Here is a 7,362-nt window from a genome sequence, read left to right on the forward strand (position 1 = left end):
ATCAGACTATTTCTTGACTTTGAAACTTTGTATTAGAGTTGGGCTTTGCTCACCTGGAGGTGAGGAGGCACTGTCCCAAGCTTTGGGCTTTTTTGTTCTTCTGCTTTCAAAGCTAATTCTGGGGGTCTACAAGTTTTCAGTGTTTCCAAGGAGATATGATCTAGAGAGAGATATGGTCATTTGATATATGCTGTGGTCTTTACCCAGGAAGGGCCCCTGGTCTCCTGCAGCCATAACGTTTCTCTTGTCCCTGGAACTGAGACCAAGGCCTCTGCTCTCCTCCTGGTATAAGTACTAGTGCTCCTCTTTTCTTGAAATTGTGACCAGGTCCATTGCTCCCCTAGGACTTACCACAAGAGCTCCTCTCTGCCCTAGAACTATAACCCAGAACTGCTTCTGGGCAATAGAGTTATCAACTAGCACCAGCTGCACCTACTGCCAGCAAAGGGTACCCTGTAATCTCTTTCTGACCACTTGCCCAACCCCTCTTACTGCTTTTGTGCTGAGAGCTCCTGAAACTTCTGCTGCTACTACACCTGCCACCATTGCTATTATGCTGCCTGCAAGGCCCACCACTGGTGCTGCTGTTGCACTCTAAGCTGGCTCCCAGTTGGGTGTCATAGACCTCTCTTGCTGACTTTTTAAGTTGTCTTAGGCTGGAAAAAATGTCACACTCTGACCTTTTATTGACTCTGCCACTCCAAAATTTGATTTGCGGAGTTACATTAAAATTGTTTGAAGGGGTTGCTGCCTGTACTTTGCCATCTTGGTTCTACCTCTCTGCAAATCTTATTTAATGACTTCAAACTTCTCCCAGAAATAAAGGTCAATCTTTTTTTTTAATCAGTGTTATTATATGACTCAAAATAAGTCTCCAAACAATTCAAAATGACTCCAAGAAGAGACCAGCAAAGATAGCAGAGTAGGAGGAAATCATACAACTCAGTTCTTCCCCACAGCTACTCCAACAAAGACTGAGGAAGAGCAGAGGACTGCATCATGATTAGTAACTGGAAATATACATTGTTTCTAGAAATTAAGAATCCATTACAGATAGATAAAAAAGAAAAAAAAACTAATTCAGCAAAATAATGCAAAGCAAATGGGAGATAAGAAATCTGAACACTTATCCTGACTTATTCTGTGTATAATCTTGGGAAAATCATTTTACATCTCTGAATCTTAATTTGCTCATCCATAAAATGATGGACTTGACCTCCCTAAGATTCTTAGATTTCTTCAGTATCCAGCCAAGTTAAATCAACAAGCATTTATTAAATACCTACTATGTACAAGGGACTATGCCAAGCTCTGGAGATATAAACAAAAATGGTCCTTGCCCTCAAGGAGCTCCAAACCTAGTACGAAAAACTACCTGCAAACAACACATAAACAGGATAAATACAGGATCAATTGGAGATAATCTCAGAGAGAAGGCAATAGGATTAAGAGTAACAGAGAAGGCTTTTCAAAGGAGATGAGATTTTAGCTGAAACTTAAAGGAAACCAACATTTTGGGACTATAACTTTTAACATAAAAGTCAACAATGGTTACAGTAAATTATATTGTTATAGGTACAGGTGCTGATTATATCCAAATTTCCAAAGGCATCTGGATAACCATTTGCACCTATTCAATCAACCAACAAACATTTATTAAGCATCTACTATGTGTAAGCAATGTTCTAGTCATAAGAGGTACTAAGACAAAAAAACACATTCAATCAAGAATTTCTTCTCCTCTTTGGACTCTGCTTATTTGGGTGGCAAAAGAGTGGGATGATTTTAAAGGGTTCATAGAAGATTCTCCCAGTGTCAGAAATGGCACCAGAATGGCTTGGCCATGAGGCACTGTGATAAAACACTGGAGGCAAAGGGCATGGATTCAAATCCTGCCTTCCTATGTTCATTTACTACCTGCTTGATCTTGGTCAAGTCACTTAATCTCCCTAGGCCTCAGTTTCCTCAGTTGTGAAAGTACTGGGTTTGGACTAGATGACCTCTGAGTCTCCTTCAGCTACAAAATTTGTGATCCTGTGATTTCCATCTCTGTACTAAGAAAGACATTAAGGAAGACTTAGGTTTATTGGAAATGAATCTACAGCTGCATCTACGTTTTAATCCTCATCTCTCTTCATTTTATTCCATCTTAGACACACAGACTTCTGAGATAAAATATTAAATATTTACTTGTAAGTGATAAAATTAGCTCAGAGTACAAGTACAAAAGGGAGGTAGAAAACATGGGTTCTTATCATAATTGTGCTGTTAACATACTTTGGGCAAACCTTTTAACCTCTTATCTTTAGTTTTCTTATCTATAAAATGAGACCAGTCGCATTAGGGTGACATCTAAGGCACTTTCCAGCTCTAAATATATGACATGTTTTTCATTCCTCTATCAGCACAGGGTCAGAATATCTGTGAGCTCCTACAACCTATAACTTCATGTTGTCAGCCATAGCTTCTCAGAATGGTAAACCCATTTTCAGCACCTATATGTTTTAGAAAGCCCTTACCTGACTTTTTCCTCTTATCTCCACCATGACTCGTCTTTCACATGATCCAGAATACACTTTTTTGGTAAGAAGTTACATTTCTCACTGCTGATGCTTTCATTTAGCTTCCATGCATGGTTTGGCAAATTTTCTCCCAAGGTTGTCTTTTAAAATGTTTAACAAGCTAATAACTCCTTCATTATTATGGCACTTCCTACCAATCTCTTGATCTGTGAAGCACTACAGGAAAACCGTTCACTTCTGTGTGAAAGAATTAAAGAAAAAATGCTTTAAACAACCAGTCCTTTAAATTAAATTGCTCAATGAATAACTGATGAAAAAAATTGTACAGATAACTCTAATATGAATTTTGGAAGAGATTGACATTTTCTTATTGAATGTCCTTTTAGCTTGCTTTTGCCTTATGAAAGGTATTGTCTTCTAATCTGTGAGCAGCTTGTTTGCTGAAAAGGTAGATAAAGTAATTTTGCATGAAGAAGATATAAATTAGCTTATGGTAGTATTGTCCCTCTCATAGGTGAACAATTTGCTGGCTTAAAGGGGAAGAAAGCGCATTTTGTTTAATAAAAACTGCTATAATCAACTTGTAAAGAAACAGTTTCCAGTTAAAATGTAAGTAGCTTAGTTACCAGAAAGAAGCAGAAAAATAACTTTTGTGCTTTAAAAACTTAAAAATGCAAGTGTGAAGAGATAGAGAATTTTTTTTCAATTTTATATTATTGTCAGTTTCAAATTCTTCCCTTTTCCTCCCGCTCTTCCCAACCATTGAGAAGGCAAAGAAAAAAAAATTACAAATATATACATAGTCATGCCAAAACAAATTCTTGCATTAGCCAAAAGAGAAAAAAAGAAGAAAGGAAGGAAAGAAGGAAGGAAAAGAGGAAAGAAGGAAGGAATAGCGCTTCTAAAGCTGTAACCCAAAGAGATCATAAAAATGGGCAAAGGACCCACATGTACAAAAATATTAATAGATGGCAAAGAATTGGAAATTGAGGGAATACCCATCAATTGCGGAATGGCTAAACAAGTTGTGGTATATGAATGTAATGGAATACTGTTGTGCTATAACAAATGATGAGCAGGCTGACTTCAGAAAAACCTGGAAAGACTTGTATGGACTGATGTTTAGTGAACTGAGCAGAACCAGGAAAACATTACACACAGTAACAGCCACGTTGTGTGATGACTAACATTGATAGACTTAGCCCTTCTCAGCAGCAAGGATCTAAGACATCTCCAAAGGTCTCGTGATGGAAAATGCTATCCACATCCAAAGAAAGAATGATGGAGTTAGAATACAGACTGAAACATACTATTTGCTCTTTTTTTTCTTCTGTTTTGTTTTGTTTCCTCTTCTTGTGGTTCCCACTATTGGTTTTAATTCTTCCTTACAACATGACTAATGTGAAAATATGTTTAATATATGTATAGCCTAAATCAGATGTGCGCTGTCTTGGGGAGAGAGTTGGGGAGAGAGGGGAAGAAAAATGTAAAACTCAAAAGCTTATGGAAGTGATTGTTGATAAATCAGAATAAATTAATTAAAAAAAGAAGGAAGGAAGGCTTTCAGAAGTGTCTGTTGCTCTCTTGCCCTCTGGTGAGAGAGGGAAAAGCAAAAAGGGGAATTGTTGGATTGACTGGTTGACAGTTAATTAGGTCACGTAGAATCCAAATGAGTACAGAGCTAGCTGATCTTATTTGCATTAGACAGAGATAATCAGTTTTGCATATCTCTTACTTACAGTGGAAGGGCCCATAAGACCAAGAAACTAACACTTTGTTGGCACCTTTTGAGATTGATTGTGCATTAAAAGAGTGCCATTGCTTGCTCAGTATGAGGCTAGATGAGAAGAGGATGTGCCTAGCAAGAGAGCAGTGAGGACCGGAAGTGTAGCTAGCAGAGAAGTAAGTGCTGTTGGGTGGTGCTGATGTTCTTGGTGGATCAATGACATCAAGATCTTCAGTCTAGAACTGTAAGATATCTCAAGCCCATGTATTTTCCTGATTCATGGACCTCCCCATGAAACTTCTATAAATGAATGTATTAGTGGGAGTTTGACTTTGGCTTATGTGTGAATTGTGATACAGTGGCTATTCTTCATTTTCCTGCATATGTAATTAAAACATTGATTAATATTGTGTTTGTCTTATTGTTAAGTAAAAAAAGGTTATGTTTAAAACTCATTGGTATTCACATATGTATACATAGATGTAAATATATATGTATGCATATATGTATACATACATATATATACAATTTATACATATGTATTGGCTTTTACATATATACCTATTTGTGTCTAATGGTAGCCATCTCTAGGGCATGGGGAGGAGGAAAGAATAAAAATAAATTTACATAATAACTATCATATATTTAAAAGGAATAGCAAGTTGTACATAACAGATTTGCAGTTTCATTTGCAATCGTCTTTTATATTGTAACACATTATGGAAATGCTTGTTTTATGCCACAATTAAAAAAATAAATAAATAAAAAGGAAAAAAAAAAGAAAATCATAAAAAAAAAAAGACTTATTGGTGTCACAGGTATAAGTGGATGGTTTTGTGTAAATGGAAACCATGCAGGTTGGAGCTTAACATACGTACTTGTGGATCAGGAGAGTATACTACCCAATTATACTGTCACTTCCTAGGACATTGAGAGAATTTCTTATACCTTATAGGGCTCTTGCACTTTATTCTCACCATCAATTCCTGTCCCCCACCATATATTCTCTGATCTAATGACATTGGCCTCTGCTGTTCCTCACACAAGACACTCCACCTATAGATTCCACATATTTTTACTGGCTGTTCCTGATGACTAGAATTCTCTTCCTTCTCATCTCCCCCTCCTGGCTTTTTCCAGTCCCCATTAAATCTCACTTTCTTAGGGGGAAGAGGAAAGAGAAAATAAGCATGTGTGTAGCACCTTCTATGTGCCAAGCACTTATAAATAGTATGTCATTTGATTCTCACAACAGCCCTCTGAGATAGGTGATATTATTTTCTCCATTTTGTGATGGAGGACACTGATGCACACAGATTAAATGACTTAACCCAGGTCACACAGCTGGAAAGTATTTGAGGCTGAATTTGATCTCAGTCTCTCTGACTCCAAGCCCAATGCTTTATCCGCTGAATTAACAGTTGCTAAGAACTTTCTACCAAGAAGTCTCTCCTGGTCCCCTTTAATCCTAGTGCCTTCCACTTGATTGTCTCCAACCTATCCTGTGTCTATCTTGTTTGCACTTTTCTTTTTCTTTTTTTATATCTTCAGCACTTAGTACAGTACCTGGCACATAGTAGGCGCTTGATAAATACTTCTTGACTTGACTCGACATTTTGATGATGATTCTCCTTTGGGAACTAAGATATGCTAATGTGAGAGCAAGTTGGGGTGAGTAAACCAGACAAGAGAGTGAGGATTTGGAAGTTATGCCAAGAGACATGCCATACACAGTTATACTTAAGTGGATCAAAATGTATCATAATAAAAACTGAGTAAATTGTTCAAATGGTTTTGTGCTAGAAGTTTTGTATCAAAAATTGTTTGAAAGTCACAGATGATTTATTGCAACTTGGAAATCGCTTTGTAATATGTTGCTTTCACAATAATTTTTGTACTAGAATGCACCATGGTAAAAGAATCCATGACTAGAGCCATACAGTCAAAGCATTTTACATGTCTTTGCTTGCAACCATTTAAATCTTACATTAGGAATTGAGGCCCTTTGATTATCCTCAACCTTGCTTAGCCCATCTGCCAAAACAGTTTCTCTGCGTGCATGCTACAACTTTTTGGAGGCACAGGTGAGAGTTGAGTACTAAGCGGAAACCAAAGGTGGACAAGCAGCCCTGATAAGCACTCACAAGCCTTCACATCAGGGCTGCTAGTCCTCTTTGAATATGCCATACACTCTTATACCCCATAGGTGAATTATGGAATATCTACCCTAAGCGTGTGAAGACTGCCCTCAGTGGAATGGATAGATGAGAACAATTTGTTCCAATGACCATGAAGGCAGCTGAAGCAGGTGCTATGGAGTGCTTAGAGCTCAGCCAGACATCAAAGACACTACAGTCATCCACTGCATCCCAGGCTGTCACCAGTGATCTTGACTCTTGTCCTGCCTCTGAACTTTGATGACTCTAGAAGAAAGAGTGAGGCTTGCCACTTTGTGTGACTTTGTCTCACTTCAATTCACACGAGTCAAGATATCACCCCATGATGTCGTTGGTCCTCTTTGAAAATAAACATCAACAACAACAACCAACAATACATTAGCAATGAGACCAATATTTTTAGGATCCTGGAATGCATACACCCATATGTATCTACGTATGTACGTATGTATGTGTACTCGTGTGTATATACACACATATACACATATTATACACTTATATCTGCTAAATTAACAATTTAAAGTGAATCAGAGATACCATAAAACCTATGGAGAAGGCAAGACAATACTGAAAAATGACTTAGTAAACTACTTTAGCTGGAATTTAGAGTGAGGAAAGAGAATAGCCTGAAATAAAGCTGGAAAGGTAAGTTGCATGCAGATCATGTGCTACAAACAGCTTGAATTCTTCACTAAAGAACCTATTATTTATTCAACAATGGGAAATTCAATGTGCTTAAAGGTCTCCCAAAGGGGATAAAACCTACATATCAATAAGGGATAGTTCAGTGACAGTGGTATGAAAGAAGAGGAAGACTAGAGACAGAACCATTTCATAGGCTACTACAATAGTCCATGTAAGATGCAATGAGTAACTGGATGAGAATGCTAGTTAAAACGGCTAACATTTTTATCACACTTACTATTTGCCAGGCCCT

This window comes from Phascolarctos cinereus, unplaced genomic scaffold, assembly GCF_003287225.1.
Source record: "Phascolarctos cinereus isolate Bilbo 61053 unplaced genomic scaffold, phaCin_HiC Scaffold_726;HRSCAF=1367, whole genome shotgun sequence".
NCBI lineage: Eukaryota > Metazoa > Chordata > Mammalia > Diprotodontia > Phascolarctidae > Phascolarctos > Phascolarctos cinereus.